Source organism: Triticum urartu, chromosome 6 (assembly GCF_003073215.2).
Source record: "Triticum urartu cultivar G1812 chromosome 6, Tu2.1, whole genome shotgun sequence".
Taxonomy (NCBI): Eukaryota; Viridiplantae; Streptophyta; class Magnoliopsida; order Poales; family Poaceae; genus Triticum; species Triticum urartu.
Window position 1 is genome coordinate 280,895,193 of NC_053027.1, and position 20,815 is coordinate 280,916,007.

At 45.9% G+C, this 20,815-nt stretch overlaps 1 long non-coding RNA gene across 2 annotated transcripts; it reads left to right on the forward strand.

Moving 5' to 3' along the window:
- The first annotated feature begins 15,656 nt into the window (after positions 1 to 15,656).
- On the forward strand, positions 15,657 to 20,000 carry LOC125513228. 2 transcript variants are annotated; one of them, XR_007285785.1, is made up of 6 exons: positions 15,657 to 16,229; positions 16,352 to 16,428; positions 16,518 to 16,648; positions 16,959 to 17,053; positions 17,860 to 17,982; positions 19,313 to 20,000. It is a non-coding gene; the product is annotated as an uncharacterized LOC125513228 (long non-coding RNA). The 2 variants fall into 2 exon arrangements; XR_007285784.1 differs by having other exon boundaries at positions 15,659 to 16,229; positions 17,860 to 20,000.
- Positions 20,001 to 20,815: the final 815 nt, after the last annotated feature.

Consider the following 20,815-nt stretch of genomic DNA (forward strand, 5'->3'; position numbering starts at 1 on the left):
CGCGACTCAAGAGCCTAACTGATCACGTAGCCCCTCACTCCTTGGTCCGTCCTGGTGATCCGGTCGGCCCAATGGAGGCTGAGGTATGCGTGGGGTCGGGCCCTGCCGATGTAGAACATAAAGCAAATTGAAAGGAAATCACAAAATTTCAAAGCAAATATTACAAGACATATTGTTCCCCTGAAATCAAACGATAGTTTAACGCCTCCACGAGGCATGGTGCATATTGCAGAAGTTAAAACAGGAAAGGAGCCGCCGGCAGGTTGCCTCGTCATCCCTGCACGCCACCGTCGCCTGCAAGGAATGCTTCTTCTCCAACAGCGTCGCCTTCACCTGCGCCACCAGCCGGAGTCGCGGGATCGGTATCACCGCCGGTCGGCGGCGCGGGAGCGAAGGCGCGAAACCTCTTCAGCAGGGCCTCCACCTGACCCTTCACAGCTGCAGCAGCGGCCTCATAGTGCTCGTCTTTCACAGGCTCCAGCAGCTCGTTAAGGCGGGCCGCGGGATCGCGAAGGTGGAGGTGGCTAAAGACGCGTGTCAGCGCGGCCGAGGAGAGAACGCGGGCTTCTCCCTCTGCCATGGGGCCGATGCCGCTCACGACGTCCTCAAGCGCATCAACCAGAAAAGGAACCAGCTGGTTGGGGGCCCCGTCGTCGGCAACCAGCGGCTCCTCGAAGCCCTTCTCGTAGAGCGACTTCAGCGTCGTCCGAGCCTTCTCTTCAAGGAGCTTGAAGAACGCGCGGTCCTCAGTCAGGACCTTCGCCTTGGCATCGAGCTCGGCCTTCTCCGCCTTCAGATTCTGCTCCAGCTCTTCCAGTCGTCCGTGCTCTGTGGCCCGCGCCTTCGCCAACTGCTCTAGTTTGGCGTCGTGATCCTTCACGGCGTCCTCTCGGGATTTCATCCTCTCCTCCTCCGCCTTGTGGTCTCGAGCTTCATTCGCACGCTCTCTCCGCACGGTCTCCAGCTCGGCCACCAGCGACCGGCAGCGGTCCTGGGCAGCTTCGGCATCCTTCAACGCCACCTCGCGGGCGGCCACAAGCTGAGCAACGGTCTCCCTGTCCTTCTCGGAGTCAGCAGCAACTTGGCTCAGTGCCACCCGGATGGATGCATCGGAATGCAGCCAACCGGAAACCAGTTCCAGGCGTCTGGCCACCAGGCGACGGTCGGAGCCCTGAAGGTCTTCTTGCTGCAGGGCCATCGCAGAAAGAGCCTGCTCCAGGACGTCAGGAGAGGCGGAGGAACCTGGGATCAACAGCACAACAGAAGAAGGAAGAGGAGGCGATGTCGTCACCATGGCCTGGGAGGCCAGAGGCTCCTGAGCCTCGAGGACCCCAGTGCCCGAGCCAAACGCTGGCACCTCCGGAGCCGGCGGGGCCTCGGGGTTGACCCCTCCCGAGGATGCTCCACCCAGCCTCGCGAGGATGATCGGGCTGGAGAAGCACGAGCGTCGTCTCCGCCTTTACTCATGGAGAGGGGTGCAGCCTGATACGTCTCCAACAAATCTATAATTTTTGATTGTTCCATGCTATTATATTATCAACTTTGGGTGTTTATGGGCTTTATTATGCACTTTTATATTATTTTTGGGACTAACCTATTAACCCAGAGCCCAGTGCCAGTTTCTGTTTTTTTGCCTATTTTAGGGTTTCGAAGAAAAGGAAAATCAAACGGAGTCCAAATGACCTGAAACTTCATGGAGCTTATTTTTGGATCAGAAGAAGCCCAGAAGACTTGGAGTCTACGTAAGGGAAGCTTCGAGGAGGCCACGAGATAGGGGGGCGCGCCCTCCACCCTCGTGGGTCCCTCATGGCCCCCCTGACGTACTTCTTCCGCCTATATATCTCCATATACCCTAAAAACATCCGGGAGCACAATAGATCAGGAGTTCCGCTGCCAGAAGCCTCCGTAGCCACCGAAAGCCAATCTAGACCCATTCCGGTACCCTGCCGGAGGGGGAATCCCTCTCCGGTGGCCATCTTCATCATCCCGGTGCTCTCCATGACGAGGAGGGAGTAGTTCTCCCTCGGGGCTGAGGGTATGTACCAGTAGCTATGTGTTTGATCTCTCTCTCTCTCTCTTGTGTTCTTGAGGTGATACAATCTTGATGTATCGCGAGCTTTGCTATTATATTTGGATCCTATGATATTTCTTCCCCCCTCTACTCTCTTGTAATGGATTGAGTTTCTCCTTTGAAGTTATCTTATCGGATTGAGTCTTTAAAGATTTGAGAACACTTGATGTATGTCTTGCCTTGCGAATCTGTGGTGACAATGGGATATCACGTGATTCACTTGATGTATGTTTTGGTGATCAACTTGCGGGTTCCGCCCATGAACCTATGCATAGGGGTTGGCACACGTTTTCGTCGTGATTCTCCGGTAGAAACTTTGGGGCACTCTTTGAGGTTCTATGTGTTGGTTGAATAGATGAATCTGAGATTGTGTGATGCATATCATATAATCATACCCACGGATACTTGAGGTGACATTGGAGTATCTAGGTGACATTAGGGTTTTGGTTGATTTGTGTCTTAAAGTGTTATTCTAGTACGAACTCTAGGGCTGTTTGTGACACTTATAGGAATAGCCCAACGGATTGATTGGAAAGAATAACTTTGAGGTGGTTTCGTACCCTACCATAATCTCTTCGTTTGTTCTCCACTATTAGTGACTTTGGAGTGACTCTTTGTTGCATGTTGAGGGATAGTTATGTGATCCAATTATGATATTATTGTTGAGAGGACTTGCACTAGTGAAAGTATGAACCCTAGGCCTCGTTTCCTATCATTGCAATACCGTTTATGCTCACTTTTACCATTAGTTACCTTGCTGTTTTTATATTTTCAGATTACAAAAACTATTATCTACCATCCATATACTACTTGTATCACCATCTCTTCACCGAACTAGTGCACCTATACAATTTACCATTGTATTGGGTGTGCTGGGGACACAAGAGACTCTTTGTTATTTGGTTGCAGGTTTGCTTGAGAGAGACCATCTTCATCCTACGCCTCCTACGGATTGATAAACCTTAGGTCATCCGCTTGAGGGAAATTTGCTACTGTCCTACAAACCTCTGCACTTGGAGGCCCAACAACGTCTACAAGAAGAAGGTTGTGTGGTAGATATCAAGCTCTTTTCTGGCGCCGTTGCCGGGGAGGTTAGCGCTTGAAGGTATATCTTTAGATCTTGCAATCGAGCCTTCTAGTTTCTTGTTTTATCACTAGTTTAGTTTTTAAAAGAAAATTACAAAAAAATGGAATTAAGTTTGCCTCGTACGCTTCATCTTTTTAATATCTTTCGTGGGTATGATGGAACGGAAAATTGTGCCAAAGTGTTAGAAGAAGAATGCATTAAAATGTTTGGCACTAAATCTTTGAATGATGAGCATGATTGCAATGTTGTTAGTATGAATTCCTTGAATATCCATGATGCTAATGATATCCAAATCCACAAGCTTGGGGAAGCTATGTTTGATGAAGATGATATTTTTTGTCTCCCAAGTTTTGATGAGCAAATTTATTATGATGAAAGCATGCCTCCTATTTATGATGATTATACTGATGAAAGTGGAACTGGAGAATTCATGACTTTATTTTGTGATGAATCCACTATTCCGGAAGAGGTTCCAATTGATTATGAGAACAAAGTTGCTATCTATGATGATTATTGTGATGACTTGTATGCTGTAAAGAATAATGATATCCATGACACTTGTCATCATGATTTTAGTTTTCAATTGGATTATGCCTCACATGATAATTATTTTGTTGAGTTTGCTCCCACTATTATTCATGAGAAGAATTTTGCTTATGTGGAGAGTAATAAAATTTCTATGCTTGTAGATCATGAAAAGAATGCTTTAGGTGCTGGTTATATTGTTGAATTCATTCATGATTCTACTGAAAATTATTATGAGGGAGGAATATATGCTTGTAGGAATTGCAATAATATCAAGTTTCCTCTCTATGTGCTTAAAATTTTGAAGTTATGCTTGTTTTACCTTCCTATGCAAGTTGATTCTTGTTCTCACAAGTTGTTTGCTCACAAAATCCCTATGCATAGGAAGTGGGTTAGACTTAAATGTGCTAGTCATATTCTTCATGATGCTCTCTTTATGTTACAATTCTTATCTTTTATGTGAGCATTATTGAAATTATCGTGCCTAGCTAGGGGCGTTAAACGATAGCGCTTGTTGGGAGGCAACCCAATTTTATTTTTGTTCCTTGCTTTTTGTTCCTGTTTAGTAATAAATAATTAATCTATCCTCTTTTTAGATGTGGTTTTATGCTTTTAATTAGTTTTTGTGCCAAGTAGAACCGTTGGGAAGACTTGGGTAAAGTCTTGTTGATCATGCTGTAAAAATAGAAACTTTAGCGCTCACAAGAATTGCTGCCATTTTTATTTGGAAAGTGCTATTTAGTTAATTCTTTTTGCAGATGATTAATAGATAAATTCCTCAGGTCCATCAATTTATTTGAGAATTTTATGAGTTACAGAAGTATACGTTTGATCCAATTACTATAGACTGTTCTGTTTTTGACAGATTCTGTTTTCGATGTGTTGTTCACTTATTTTGATGAATCTATGGCTAGTAAAAGAGTTTATAAACCATAGAGAAGTTGGAATACAGTAGGTTTAACACCAATATAAATAAATAATGAGTTCATTACAGTACCTTGAAGTGGTGTTTTGTTTTCTTTCGCTAACGGAGCTTACGAGTTTTCTGTTAAGTTTTGTGTTGTGAAGTTTTCAAGTTTTGGGTAAGGATTCGATGGACTATGGAATAAGGAGTGGCAAGAGCCTAAGCTTGGGGATGCCCAAGGCACCCCAAGGTAATATTCAATGATAGCCAAGAGCCTAAGCTTGGGGATGCCCCGGAAGGCATCCCCTCTTTCGTCTTCGTTCATCGATAACTTTACTTGGAGCTATATTTTTATTCACCACATGATATGTGTTTTGCTTGGAGCGTCAATTTATTTTGTTAAGATTTGCTTGCTTTTATTTATAACAAAGTTTTTCATCTTTTATTTCAATAAAAGTGGCATTGATAGCCTTTACTATGTCTATTTTAGAAGTCCACATGTTGCTGTTTGAAAACAGAAAGTTTACCGCTGTTGCAATAATTCCCTAGAAAATTAAGAATGTGATAAAATGTTGAAACCTTTTGAATATTAAGATATGATAAATTTACTATAGTGGTATTTTTATTTCATAATTTTTGGAGCTAGGGAAGTATGGATGTTGCTGCATTCTTTACAGACTGTCCTGTTTAGGCAGATTGCTGTTATGTTTGCATTGTTTGCATATGTTTGCTTCTTTAATGATTCTATTTGAGGATAGGACTATTAAATATGAAGAGGCATTTAGTATGCAATGTTGAATAATAATTTTAGTGATTTTCTACAGTAGAGTATGATAAGGTTTTGGTAATGGTTTATACTAACTTATCTCACGAGTCCTTGTTGAGTTTTGTGTGGATGAAGCTTTTGAGATTTAGGGAGACCGTGATATGAGAGGAATTAAGGAGACACAAAAGCTCAAGCTTGGGGATGCCCAAGGCATCCCAAGATAATATTTCAAGAAGTCTCAAGCATCTAAGCTTGGGGATGCCCCGGTTGGCATCCCACCTTTCTTCTTCAACAACTATTGGTTAGCTTCGGTTGATCCTAAGTTTTTGCTTCTTCACATGATGTTTGCTATTCTTAGAATGTCATTTTATTTTGATTTGCTTGTTGTTTGAATAAAATACCAAGATCTGAAATTATTAAATGTTAGAGAGTCTTCACGTAGTTGCATAATTATTCAACTACGCATTGATCTTCACTTATATCTTTTGGAGTAGTTTGTCGTTGCTCTAGTGCTTCACTTATATCTTTTTAGAGCACGGCGGTGGTTTTATTTTATAGAAATAATTGATCTCTCATGCTTCACTTATATCATTTTGAGAGTCCTTTAGAACAGCATGGTAATTTGTTTTCGTTATGAATTTAGTTCTAATATGATGGGCATCCAAGAGGGATATAATAAAAACTTTCATATAAAGTGCTTTGAATACTATGAGAAGTTTGATACTTGATAATTGTTTTGAGATATGGAGATGGTGATATTAGAGTCATGCTAGTTGAGTAGTTGTGAATTTGAGAAATACTTGTGTTGAAGTTTGTGATTCCCGTAGCATGCACGTATGGTGAACCGTTATGTGATGAAGTCGGAGCATGATTTATTTATTTATTGATTGTCTTCCTTATGAGTGGCGGTCGGGGACGAGCGATGGTCTTTTCCTACCAATCTATCCCCCTAGGAGCATGCGCGTAGTACTTTGTTTCGATAACTAATAAATTTTTGCAATAAGTATGTGAGTTGTTTATGACTAATGTTGAGTCCATGGATTATACGCACTCTCACACTTCCACCATTGCTAGCCTCTCTAGTACCGCGCAACTTTCGCCGGTACCTTAAACCCACCATATACCTTCCTCAAAACAGCCACCATACCTACCTATTATGGCATTTCCATAGCCATTCCGAGATATATTGCCATGCAACTTTCCACCATTCCGTTTACTATGACACGATCCATCATTGTCATATTGCTTTGCATGATCATGTAGTTGACATTGTATTTGTGGCAAAGCCACCGTTCATAATTCTTTCATACATGTCACTCATGATTCATTGCACATCCCGGTACACCGCCGGAGGCATTCATATAGAGTCATATTTTGTTCTAAGTATCGAGTTGCAATTCTTGAGTTGTAAGTAAATAAAAGTGTGATGATCATCATTATTAGAGCATTGTCCTAGTGAGGAAAGGATGACGGAGACTATGATTCCCCCATAAGTCGGGATGAGACTCCGGACGAAAATAAATAAAAAAAGAGGCCAAAGAAGCCCAAATAAAAAATAAAAAAAGGCCATAAAAAGAGAGAGAAAAGGCCCAAATAAAAAAATATGAGAGAAAAAGAGAGAAGGGACAATGCTACTATCCTTTTACCACACTTGTGCTTCAAAGTAGCACCATGATCTTCATGATAGAGAGTCTCCTATGTTGTCACTTTCATCTACTAGTGGGAATCTTTCATTATAGAACTTGGCTTGTATATTCCAATGATGAGCTTCCTCAAAATGCCCTAGGTCTTCGTGAGCAAGCGAGTTGGATGCACACCCACTTAGTTTCTTTTTGAGCTTTCATACGCTTATAGCTCTAGTGCATCTGTTGCATGGCAATCCCTACTCACTCACATTGATATCTATTGATGGGCATCTCCATAGCCCATTGATACGCTTAGTTGATGTGAGACTATCTTCTCCTTTTTGTCTTCCCCACAACCACCATTCTATTCCACCTATAGTGCTATGTCCATGGCTCACGCTCATGTATTGCGTGAAGATTGAAAAAGTTTGAGAACATCAAAAGTATGAAACAATTGCTTGGCTTGTCATCGGGGTTGTGCATGATTTAAATATGTTGTGTGGTGAAGATGGAGCATAGCCAGACTATATGATTTTGTAGGGATAGCTTTCTTTGGCCATGTTATTTTGAGAAGACATGATTGCTTAGTTAGTATGCTTGAAGTATTATTATTTTTATGTCAATATTAAACTTTTGTCTTGAATCTTATGGATCTGAATATTCTTGCCACAATAAATAAGGCTACATGGATAAATATGTTAGGTAGCATTCCACCTCAAAAATTCTGTTTTTATCATTTACCTACTCAAGGAGGAGCAAGAATTAAGCTTGGGGATGCTGATACGTCTCCAACGTATCTATAATTTTTGATTGTTCCATGCTATTATATTATCAACGTTGGATGTTTATGGGCTTTATTATGCACTTTTATATTACTTTTGGGACTAACCTATTAACCCAGAGCCCAGTGCCAGTTTCTGTTTTTTTTTGCCTATTTTATGGTTTAGAAGAAAAGGAAAATCAAACGGAGTCCAAATGACCTGAAACTTCACGGAACTTATTTTTGGATCAGAAGAAGCCCAGAAGACTTGGAGTCTACATAAGGGAAGCTTCGAGGAGGCCACGAGGTAGGGGGGCGCGCCCACCCCCCTGGGTGTGCCCTCCACCCTCGTGGGCCCCTCGTGGCCCCCCTGACGTACTTCTTCCGCCTATATATCTCCATATACCCTAAAAACATCCGGGAGCACAATAGATCGGGAGTTCTGCCGCCAGAAGCCTCCGTAGCCCCCGAAAGCCAATCTAGACCCGTTCCGGCACCCTGCCGGAGGGGGAATCCCTCTCCGGTGGCCATATTCATCATCCCGGTGCTCTCCATGACGAGGAGGGAGTAGTTCTCCCTCGGGGCTGAGGGTATGTACCAGTAGCTATGTGTTTGATATCTCTCTCTCTCGTGTTCTTGAGGTGATACGATCTTGATGTATCGCGAGCTTTGCTATTATATTTGGATCCTATGATGTTTCTTCCCTCCTCTGCTCTCTTGTAATGGATTGAGTTTCCCCTTTGAAGTTATCTTATCGAATTGAGTCTTTAAAGATTTGAGAACACTTGATGTATGTCTTGCCGTGCGTATCTGTGGTGACAATGGGATATCACGTGATTCACTTGATGTATGTTTTGGTGATCAACTTGCGAGTTCCGCCCATGAACCTATGCATAGGGGTTGGCACATGTTTTCGTCGTGATTCTCCGGTAGAAACTTTGGGGCACTCTTTGAGGTTCTATGTGTTGGTTGAATAGATGAATCTGAGATTGTGCGATGCATATCGTATAATCATACCCACGGATACTTGAGGTGACATTGGAGTATCTAGGTGACATTAGGGTTTTGGTTGATTTGTGTCGTAAGGTGTTATTCTAGTACAAACTCTAGTGCTGTTTGTGACACTTATAGGAATAGCCCAACGGATTGATTGGAAAGAATAACTTTGAGGTGGTTCCGTACCCTACCATAATCTCTTTGTTTGTTCTCCACTATTAGTGACTTTGGAGTGACTCTTTGTTGCATGTTGAGGGATAGTTATGTGATCCAATTATGATATTATTGTTGAGAGGACTTGCACTAGTGAAAGTATGAACCCTAGGCCTTGTTTCCTATCATTGCAATACCGTTTATGCTCACTTTTACCATTAGTTACCTTGCTGTTTTTATATTTTCAGATTACAAAAACTATTATCTACCATCCATATACTACTTGTATCACCATCTCTTCGCCGAACTAGTGCACCTATACAATTTACCATTGTATTGGGTGTGTTGGGGACACAAGAGACTCTTTGTTATCTGGTTGCAGGGTTGCTTGAGAGAGACCATCTTCATCTTACGCCTCCTACGGATTGATAAACCTTAGGTCATCCACTTGATGGAAATTTTCTACTGTCCTACAAACCTCTGCACTTGGAGGCCCAACAACGTCTACAAGAAGAAGGTTGTGTAGTAGACATCATGACCGCAGGAGGCGACCTGGGCTCAAGCAGCACCACCTCGCCCTCCCTTCTCCTCTTCACCGCAAGCGTCGGCCTAGTTGCACAATGAAGAAGAAGAGTCAAGGACAAGCACCAAGAAGCAAGAACAAGGCAGGGCGATAACACTTACTGGTCCACCGCGGCATACTCCCTCCACTTCGGGAGCTTGAAGCCGGAGAGCTTCGCGGCCCGAGGCGCGGGCGCGCCAGCTCCGGGAGCAGAAGCAGGGGCAGCAGCTGGGCCGGAAGCAGCTCTAGGCGGCGGTGAGGCTGGATCGTCGTCCCGGGAGAGCAACGCCGACCTGCTCTTCGTAGGAACCACGGGCGGCTCCCCCTCTTTCGGGAGGACGTCGGCCTCGCCATTGTTGTCAGGCAGGAGGCGGAGGATGTTGGCCTTGCGCAAGGGGGAGGTCTCCCCCATCTCTTCGGGGGCTGCCTCTGAGTCGCGCTCCTCGTCCTCCTCCTCTTCTCCGTCCCTGCGGGAATCACCAGAAGACACGTCCACCGCCGCCATCGCCACCGGAGCTTCAGAAGGCGCTGGCGGCACCAAGCCACGCCCGTCAAAGGTGGGCATGGCAGGTACGACCTCCGCCCCGTCCTTCTGGAGGAACAAGGAAGTGTGGGGATTCGGTGGATACTCTTGGTCGTCTTTGACCAGGAGACGGAGGGCCACGGCCAGCTCCTCGTCGGACAAGGCCTTCGGACTCAAGCGGAGCTTGTCTTCTCCATCCACAAGCGTCCACAAGGGGCGCGAGCGCGCCTGGAGAGGAGCTACCTGCAGCGCCAAGAATTCCCTCAGGAGCATGGCCCCCGTTAGCTTCGCCGCCTTCGCGTTGCCCGGCCTCAGGTCAGCGTTCATCTTCTCCAGCACCAGCTTCGCCCGGTCGTCAGTAAGCTTCGCGCAGGACCACCCCTCATCAGGACGGGGCATTCCCGTCGGCAGCTTCAGCCGTGGGTGGACACACTTGGCATCCATCATAACCCACTTGCTCCTGAAGCTATCGGCCTTCTTCCGGTCTTCGAAATCGCGTTAGCCTTGCCGGCTGCAATGAAGTTGGCGTACCCCATGGTGTGGCCGTCATTGATCCAGAGGTAGAAGAAGTGGCGCAACAGTGCCACGGACGGCATCACCCCGATGTACGCCTCACAGTAAAAGGCAAAGATGGACAAGAGAAGAATGGAGTCGGGATGGAGATGAAGAGCATGTAACCCATAGTGATGGAGGACCGCATAGAAGAAGTCGAAGAAGGGGGGAACGAGGCCGGCGACGACGCTGCTCATGAAGAAGGGGTAGAAGGAGCTCTTCAGAGCTTCGGGCACGACGGAGGCAGCCCGGAGCTCGGTCTCCCCCCTCTCGTTGTTCTCCCCCACCGGCAGCAGTCGCACGTCGGCAAGGTTCTTCGCCGAGACATTGGGCGCCTCCAGGGCCGGCTCATACCAGGCGGGCGGCGAGTCAACCTTGGCCTTTCGGGGCACCATTGGTCGGAAGCTCGGAAGGAGATCGGAGCTGATCTGGAGATTTCAGAAGTGAGGAGCAAGAGAGTGGATCTGGAGCAAGGCGAAGGAAGGCAATGAAGGCAAGCATTCCCCGCACCGACCTTTTGTCAGTCGGGCAGTTGCCGAGGCTGCGTGGGAAAGCGGAGACGCCCACGTCTAGTCAGTCGCCACGTGCCAATCGCGGCCGCAGGTTATTGGGGCCTGCAGCGCTCCGTCCTTGCCCTTTGGCTTCGCCTCGAAGCCAAGCCCGAGCGCGCCATGGGCTCGGGGGCTACTCGGCGTTCTGGGAACGGGGGTCCCCAGACTTGCTTGCCTGCGGCCCGTAGCGTGGCTCCACCAGCGGCCCCGTACGACCCATCTTCACCATCAAACATTCAAGACCCTCGCGGGGGGCCAGGCCTCGCGAGGCGGATGATGCAAGACCTCCTCAGGGGCGGCCTCACCAGGCTGGCTCGCGAGGGGCCGAGAGATCAAGGCAAGGGACACCTCACGAGGTTCCTGTGACGCAAGCCATGACGACTGGAACCAGGCGGGCGCCAACACGCGCAGTGTCCTCATTTCCTCTTTGGTGCTAAAGGGGCAAGCACAGACGAGGAGTCCCAAGGCATCAGGCAAAGGTTTCCATATCGGTGCAACAAGACCAAGACCAGTGTGGCACCCCGGCTCAGAGAAAACTGGAACGCCCCGTATTCTAGCCCAGAGATCGAGGTGAAGTCTTCTGGAATACGGCACTGCTTAGTATAGAACAAACTAGCTCTCTATTACAACACGAATATGAATACACAGGTTCCGATATTACAATGAATAACATCGGCACGACGACACTACGCCAACCACGGTTGCTCTATACAAGCAGCATAACAACTCAAAGCAGTGGAACAACTACTGGCAGCAGAACAACGAACGGCGATGAAGGACTCCAATCTGCACGGACTCTGGCTGGAACGTTTATCCTAGCTCGTGAACACGGGAACAACACCAAACAAGCAAGAAATCTAGGCACGACCTACAAACTGCCATGACACGCCAGGTCAGTACATTGAATGTACTTGCAAGCTCACAATAACCAGAAGCATTCAAGACAAACAACCGCATGGCAATTACAGGTTAATCAGGAATTATCATGAGATCATCAGGATAACATGGCATGAACAACATGAACATAATATCACTAGAACAATATATGATCATGGCATGAACATATAAATCTGATGATACTAGCATGCAACATGATGACACTATATGCACCATTTGCTCGGGTTACCTCGTAATCCATCACATGCATCACTTACCAACTTCGGACATTACACGATTATCTCAGGATCAAATCAAGCTTGGTATAAACAATACCGTAGTAATCATCAAATGACCACAAGGAACTTGATCCTTACCCATGTTTCTCGCACAACATCATGAATATCCAACAACTCGGTATCCTCGATACCACGGTGATCATTCCGGCGATCACAACCATGACCAACACTTGGTCTCAAATGGTGATATTTCTGGTGATCACAACCAACTTATCTCATCATCGAACCGGGGTTGTTATTAAGCACATTATTATTATTACTGTTGACTCACAGTGTGACCGACACGAACTGGGCCCTTATTCACGGGCACGACTATCGATAGATTTAGTATACACTCTGCATAGGTTAGTACACTGTACCCACACCACGGAACCCATGGCCTCGCACTCCCATTCGGGTGGACCAACGGCGTTCCGACAAAACTGTCCTACTGCCATGACACTCTCCCGGCCACTCTGACTCACTCCCCACTGGCTAGTCCTAGGTTGCCCCGTGTCTACTAAAGACACCAACGACCACCGTCGTGGCCAAACATAAACGGTCCCAAACGGGGACCCGGATCCATAACAATAACAACGGGCACACAAGGTTATGTCTGCTTACCGGGCCAAGGTACCGCACGCCCATAACCTTCCCTCGTTGGAGGCACCGGCGAGAGGCACAACAATAGACCCAGTTAGGACCTTCCCATAAAGGTAAGCGTGGTTGCACTGGTCAGTTCGATATGGTGGCACCATGACTCAGCCAACAGTTGTTCAAGTTCAATTTAATCTGGTTAAACTTGAATGCAAATATGCCGAGCCATGATAAAATACATGATGCAATTACAATGCATGAGCATGATATCAACATAATCGTGAGGGTACCACATAACTATCCCCCATAACAACCATGAATCATATCCAACTAAGCATGGCATACTGACTAGCATGAACATCATAAGTACATACTTCTCCGAAACATGGTATGACTACTAGAATCAACAATAAATATCATGCAAGAACATATCAACAATGCCATCATGCAAGCATTTAACCAACTGGTTGCAATGGAACATGCATAACAACGGTACTCGGAACAGATGGCAGTCATGCACCGAAGACCATCACCAACATCAACATGTACTACTAGCATGCATAAGCATAAGAAAGGAATACTAGCAACTAGCAGGGCATGACAACCAGGTGCATAACAACATAGCAAGAAAGTAAGCACTACCCAGAAGCATTACCGAAACAACAATAACCATATTTTAAACAAGCAAATATTTAATAAATATTCGAGTTGAGAACCATGGCTACTGCATGACTATCATGCAAATGGGTATTGTGGCTTGCCTGGGGTGATGGAGACTCTGGGAAGAAGTGCGGTGAAGCCGCGGAACAAAACACCGGGCGGTTCTTTCTCGGAGGGGCTGATTTGAGGCAAGGGAAAAATTGTCATTTTTACTATGAGACCACCTAGTGAAAATGTTACCAAAAGATAGAGCTCGTCGAGATGAAAAAGTGAGCGCTGGTTTCACCTCGATCGGAGTTATGGTTGAAAAGTTGTGAAGTGTAGAAGATCAGGGACCAATATATGAATAAACTTTAGCAAACCGGCCCCTGGTGGAAAAACAGAAAGCGCCTTCGGGCCAAACACATTTTCTATGAAGGGAAACGTATTTTCAGCCGCAATAGAAGAGAATACGCTTTCCTGAAGGGAAAATGCATTTTGGATAAAAGAGTAAGGAAATATGCTTTCATGTAACGAAAACGCCTTCCAAGAAAACGTTTCCACTTATCCGAGTGGATAAGGTGGTGGCTCACTTACAGGTGGGGTCCGTTGGAGAGGGGGGCCCACCTGGCCAGCTGGCAAGGCGTCGTCTTCCTCCTCCCGTGCTCGCTCGCGATAGGGAACATGAGAGGGAGGCAGAGGCGCTGCCGGCGACATGGCGGCCGGCTCAGGCCAGCTCCGGCCCGGCAAACACACCGGCGGGTGCGCGGGGCCACGCCGCACCTGCTCCAAGAGAGAAGAGGCGCGGGGGAGGCCTGGAGCTGCGGTGGTGGTTGACAACAAAGAAGAACAGGGGCGGGCTCCGGCCACCTCAAACCAAGGTGCGGGCACCGGCAGCTTCAGGGCGGAGCACTGCACCCATTCAGAGGCAAATGAGGTGTCGGAGAGTGGTGGAGAGGCGGTGAGACGCGGCGACCGGGGAGGCTACACAGAGCTCGGGCGGTGGAGGTACTTGGTGAAGCAGGGGCTCCGGCGAGGGGGCAAGTGGGTGGGGCAGCTGAGTGGAATGAGGAGGACTCGGTGGACGTGGTGGGAGGACGAGAGGAGGCTCGGGTTGGCCAGAATCATGCCGAGGCCGAGGCGGCCATGGTGGACAGAGGCGAACTCCAACGAGATGGGGCGATCCTGGTGACCAAATGAGGCAAGGGAGAGATGGGTGAGCTGCAGGAGGGCTCGGGGGTCCTATATATTGGCCCGGGGAGGCTCTGGAGCTCACAGACGAGCTCCCGACCAAGCTTTAATGGTGGGCAGAGGCTGGACGCGACACGGGCATGGCGCTAGCGGCGCATTTAAGGCGAACCACGACGAAGTAGCGACGCATGGTGATGTAGTCGAGCACGGGCGAGCTCCAGGACATGAATGGAGGTCGAGACGAGGAGGGAGGAGACGAGAATAGTGGCTGGACCGAGCCAGAGCTTGCACTGTACGTGACGTCAGCGTGATCACCACGAGCACTGGTGCAAATGACGCGTTCTGGCCGGGCTGACCATGTCCAGTAGATAGACCGTCATGCCCTTAGTCAAAATGAGGAAATAAATTGGTCCAGGGGCAAACAAGAAATCTGCACTTAGATCCAAAGTAAATCAACAGGAAGGTGCTTGTAACTTGCTGTGGTTAAACCAGCTTGGTAACGTGGTAAATAGTTTGTCTGCTGATGATCACACACTAAGGTGATGCCGATCACCAAAAATTTGACTAAGAGGAGTTTAGACGAGGGTTGCTGTAGAAAGTGCAAAACTGGCCAACATTAGGGATTTGGATGATACACTCACATACTTGATTGTCATGAGCTTAAATTTGGCATAGAGGGGTTATATGATGATATGAAGCTGCTGTAAAAGTTTCATGCCATTTGGAAATACCAAAGTGGCACTTGTTTCACAAAGCTTCATTCTAGACAAAAACTTGGAAAAATTGCACAGGGCAATTTAAAACTATAATGAAGCTAGCCAACTCACCTCCACAAGGCTCCCCGATTGGAGCTTCGTCAGCCGTCCAATCTGCCTTTCTGGCACGCCTGAGCCGTTGGATCTTCACTTGCGGTTAAATTATTTTCACCCCACGATTCATTTTTCTGCCCAATGACTGATGGGCTCGTCTTGTGTCTGTATTGGCTGGGTAAGCGGCGCCCGGGTGAGAGAGAAATTGTCCCATCCGCGTGCCGCGCCCGCACCCAACGCAACCCAATCCCCTCGTCCCGCACGCCGTGCACACTCCGGTCCCCTCATCCCGCACGAACCCTAGGAGAGAGAGATAGGAAGATGAGAGGGAGAGGAAGGGGAGAGGAGAGGAGAGGGAGGTCCGGCAGCGGACGGGAGAGGGTGACCGGCCGGCGTTGGCCTGCGCCCCTCCTCGCGCACGAACCCTAGCTGAGAGACAAAATGAGGGGGAGAGAGAGAAGGAAGGAGAGGAGGGAGAAAGAGAGAGGAAATAGGAAAGGGAGGTGCGGTGGCTGACAGGAGAGAGGGTCATCGGCCGACGCCGGAGAGGACGGGCCTGACCTGGACGTGACTTGGAGGTTGGCGGCGGCTCGATCCACTCCTGGATCGGGAGCTGCGACGAGTCCGGGGCTCGGGCACGTTGTACGGGGTGGTCTCGCCGGCGATGACAGGGCTGACCGGCCGGAGTTGGATCGAGATCCCAACTGGCACGGCTCAGCTCCAACTCCCTCTTCCACCTCTCCGCTCCCCAACACTCAAATCTGGTAAATCTCCTCTTAGTTCATTGTGCTCTTGGACGATTACCGGATTAGTTATCAATACTAATCCTGATGCTACCTTGGAACTGTATGGTTGGCTGATTTATCTTGTTTGACCGCTGTTCTAGGCTCTTCTGCACACATCAGTAGCTATGGAAAGAAAGCTTGTAGTGGAGTGGGTTCCTTTGTATGATCTTGGAAGATGGTCTGTGTTGTTGACTATGGACTTCAGACCGTTTCTATTTTCCTCTGTGAACCTACCACTGATGCTTTGGAGGTGCTTGCTTTGTGTAGATGACCTCTGAAGCCCATTAGAAAGCATGGCAATGGCTTAAGGTTAGCGCATTTCAAGAAGCCAACAGATCGCCGCCTACTTCCTTAGGCTGACAATCACCTGCGGGATAAAGTGCGATGTTTTGCCTGAGGTGAGAACAAGGGTCGTTTCAGATCCACCTGAACCACCCAAAGTTTTTGTTAATAAATTTCTTCAAATGAGCAGTCCATCCTATTAATTACAATCCTTTTAGTTCATTTGAGTAGTAGCTGACTTAATTGTTTATGTGCTTATTAACAGATGATTACACTTTTATTTTGCTTGGCAGGGACAAGATCTTGCTATTAATCAACTTTTTCTAGAATAATTTTTCCTGATCTGAATTATGAAATTTGCTTTGTTAACATCATCATATATTGTCACCTAAAAGGTGTAGGCTAAGATGATCGTTTTATTTGCAGACAGGATCAAGGACTGGGCCTACGTGGTCGTCGCGCACGAACCGGTGTAGCCCATTGGCACTGGTAAAGTTGTATCGGTGGCTCAGGCACATGAAGTAAGTTCCTCCATTTAGGTGTATTGGTGTTTCTGAACTAGCAGGCACAATTCATCTCGTGACCGCTGACTGTTGTCTTCCCTTCTCCTAAAATTTGTGACCAAGCGATTAAGCCTGAAATTGAAGCTTGGTCTTTCTCAAGATTTACCATGGTGTAATTTTATGCTACAGTCAAGCCTTGGATAGAAAATAAACATGTTATGAAGATGATATATCAGTTTTAGAAATACATATTGAAGGAATATAGCAGCTTTTCTTTTTACGAAATTTTGTTTTGTTGTTTTTCCATCTAAATCCAGTTGCCACCATGGTAATTTCTTTTCAGTCCCAACTCTCCTCTTGTCCCCCGCACTTGCTTGCTACGGGTTCTTGTTATGTGTGTGTGCTTGTTGGTTTAGTGACATGTGTGTTCAGGCACACATTGTCTTTGCCTGCTAGGGTGTTGACGCTGCTACTTGGCCGGTTACAGCGAGTAGGAAGCTGATAGGGTGGTATTTCTCCCTGGTCAGCCAAGGAGTTCACACATCTCTCGGTTCTCTGGGCATGTCACCATGAACAAGCAGAGTGGGAGGGCGCTCTTCTACTGGTTCTTGGATGCTCATGCACAGCCTCTCCTTCTCAAGCTCAATTGGGATTTCTTACTTACCTCATTCTCTTGTTTTTATTTTTTTTACTTAGTCACTTATTTCTAGAAAGATTTTGTAGTTATTATCTTGAACTGCTTGTAGTTCAATAATTTTTCAGTTGCTACTTGGGGTGCATACCTGAAGGATAATAAACATTATTTTTGTTCCGTGTACATGCAGGACCAGGTTGCTCATCAGTTGGATGTGGAGTTGCTTCTGAGCTAGGACTCTCCCATTATCACTACATAGAAAAAGATACATCCATTTTGGTTTCTAATGTCTGTTTTTGCCTAAGAAAAAAAGGTAACAAGTTTATATTGTTGTATGGTTCTCAGTTTGTCTTTTCAAACTATTAGATTGTCCGGAACATCTAGGAATGACCTTTTTGTGTCCCCAATATTATCCTATTTTGTGAATAATCTTATATTGTTGATGCTGCATACAATCAAAGTATGTTCTTATAATCATACTTATGGCTAGCCAAATTTTATGGGTCCAACCTTATACTCATTAGATACAACCTTTGTATCTGCTTTTGCCAGTTGTCGCTTGCCAGGTGTGACCTAGTGGGTGGTGGCGGCTCGATCCACTCTTGGATCCTTCTTACACTTCCCTGCCGGCTAGGTCAGCTATGACCTGGTGGGTGGTGGCGGCTCGATCCACTCTTGGATCCTTCTTACACTTCCCTGACGTCTAGGTCAGCTACGACCTGGTGGTTGGTGGCGGCTTGATCCACTCCTGGATCCTTCTCCCACTTGCCTGTTGCCTAACACCGAGCACCCGGATAGGAGCATGGGATCGACGGTGGCCGGAAACATGATTTAAAATGGGACTTTATACCACCAAATAAGAATGTGTGTACATATATCTCATTGTACACAACAACACACCATTTTTTGGGTAATACTCTACCCAGGCTTAATTCGTCCTAGCAAAAGAAATCACATCATGAGCAAAAGAACGAATTCGCTACTAACGTTTCAAATCAAGATTTATCCATCTAACAGTCCCAAAATATATTTCTGTTCTCATTATTGCAATAGCCTTTTCTGTACCAACAATGTGACACTACACTACAATATATTTTCACAGGCCATGGAAAAATAAAGAATTTGACAATAGATAGCCTCCAGTCCAAAATTATAATTTTGCGTGCACTTTGGATCTATTGGATGCCTGAAAATATCGTTCCTCATGTAATCTAACCGTTACACCTCTTGAGTCCAATTAGGAACTCTTTCATTATTGGTTATAAAGTGTTTGCTTTGGTCAGTTAATACTCCCTCTGTTCATAAATACAAGACATTTTAGAGACAAGCTGCATATTTAATGAAGCATCCACTTGCTGTAGAAAGCATGTTTTATGGTCTATACCAGGTAAGGTGTTCAGTAACCTATTTAACAATGCTTTCCAGCTTCTTTCCATGTTCTAACATACTTCATGTGTTGTGTAATAATCTACTGATGGCCAGTTACAACTCCATTTCACTATGGACACTGCATATGATGTTCTTTATTTTGTACATTTTAGTTGCTGCCTCAAGCCTTGGCTCTTTTTCTAGACTAGGCCTCAATTTATGGGAAAATGCAGTCTTCATTTACTGAGTTATATTTTTGTCTTGGTTTCTTCCAGGTCCCTCGTACAGTGGTTCAGAAAAAAAACCCTATCCAATGGAGATGATGCATGAGGAGCGGCAAAGTCATGATCCATAAAGCCCTATGTTATTCTTTTTCTCACTGTGATTTTACTTTTTATGGTTGGATGCCAAGTAGCCAAGCAGGCGCTTTTTCGTAGATTAGTTGCTTAGTTTCATAAGTTGAACTGCGTTGTCGAGTTCAGTGTGTAGGCTCTTTCTTGATTGCTCAGCAGGCGATCAATGCGGCACATGTGGAGGCTGTGAGAGCTGTGAATGGCACCGGTCTTGTCATACTTATGAGCAGGAGCACGTGCCACATTACTCTTCATGCCACTCTGAGTAGCCAAGATGTTGACTGCTGGTTGAGATTGATTTCCACGTTGAATGGAAGGGAGACCTATTTGAGTTCCTGTATGAAAGGGTAAAGAAGAAGGGGCATGTTGTTGTGGTTGTTGCTGAAGGCGTTGGTCAGGAGTTGATTACCTGGACTGATGACCAGAACCGAGAGCGGGATGAGTATGTCAACATGTTGGTCTTTGACATTGGCCTTAAGTTTACATGCAACTCTCCTCCATGGTTACTCATTTCTGTTACCGTTGTTGTATCAAAACAATTGTATTTTTGTTGATGGCCGCTTGGGCTCATTTTCGAGGAGAATGAGATGTGGGATAAACTACTCTGAAATGTTTAGTTCCCTTCAAACAATTTATTAGCTAACTAAGTTTGATTGCTGTTGCGCATCGTACAATTGTACTCTGATGTTGCCATCTTGCCTTTTATGTACACAATCAATTAAACTCTTATCGTATGTATTTGCTCAAACATAGTTACTAAAAAAATGAAAATATTTTTAACAAGTACATGGTTTTAAATGGGACTCTGCGCCATTTGTCACAATGGGTCATGTTATACAAATATAATTTTTTGGCGCAACGGGTTATACATTTTTTTCAAATTTGGATCTCGCAATGTGATAAGACATTTTCAAAATAGCATGGTTTAATACATGAGCTTTCTACTACGAGTATCGAATATGCCCTTGCTAAATGAAACTCTTTTCATCGACAACATGACTTTAGCGGGTATCTGCGCCATTTGGCGCAACGGGTCAACTAGTTGGATTAACTAATTGAGCTAAAACTTGGTGGAGGGAGTTGATATAGGTAGAATCATGTCCTCGTAAAGTCTCAGCTCAATTGAAGCAATATAAAATATAGTTGCTTCACAAAATGAAAATATGACCAGAAACTAAGATTTGGGGCTGGGCTCACATAGATGAGTTACATGAGCTCATATTTGGTGGAGAGTCATTATTTGACCATAGGAAGGACCTTGAAAAATTGCAACTCATTTGGATATGTCTAGCTTGTACTTCCTTCACAATCACTTCCCTTAGACAGGAACTTTGAAAAATTGCTCAGGAATATTTACTAGGAAAATTGAGTTGAATTTTGGCATGAGGCAATTATTTGGACAGAAAAAGATTTCCAAGAAGTTTG